The following is a 477-nucleotide window of genomic DNA, read 5'->3' as shown; positions in this document are numbered from 1 at the left end:
GAGGAGCGTCCGGGTGTTAGTAGAAGGTTTGAAGTGTCTTCTCTGGTCTTTGCTCTTCTGAACCTTCTGCCTTTGTTTTTAGCTTTGGTTTGTTCATATCATTGAGTTTTCCCCATTGACATGAATAGGACCCTTCACCAGCTGTGGGGCGCTCATGGTGTTCACGAGATCAATGACCTAGTTTATTAGGACAAACATGCATCTGTCCATTTGGGCCAAACGATCGTTCGTTCTGCCGTGTTCACACTTCATTTTTTGCATCAGAAAAGAGATTAACAGGGCCCTGGTGGTCAGGCTGGTATTTGGTGGAGATGCCACTTACCTGTCGGCCTCCCTGACTCCTTTCCCTCAGATTAGTAGGTCTGGCCCGACGTCGCACCTTTATCCCTCCCACGTCGAGAGGCGCCGAGGATGTCGTAGGTAGCAGAGTCGCAGCGTTCTGGTCCGTCAGCCAAGACTACCAACGTGGCTACTGGA

This window comes from Ranitomeya variabilis, chromosome 2, assembly GCF_051348905.1.
Source record: "Ranitomeya variabilis isolate aRanVar5 chromosome 2, aRanVar5.hap1, whole genome shotgun sequence".
In the NCBI taxonomy this organism is placed as follows: Eukaryota; Metazoa; Chordata; class Amphibia; order Anura; family Dendrobatidae; genus Ranitomeya; species Ranitomeya variabilis.
Note: the sequence above shows the minus strand (reverse complement) of the source record.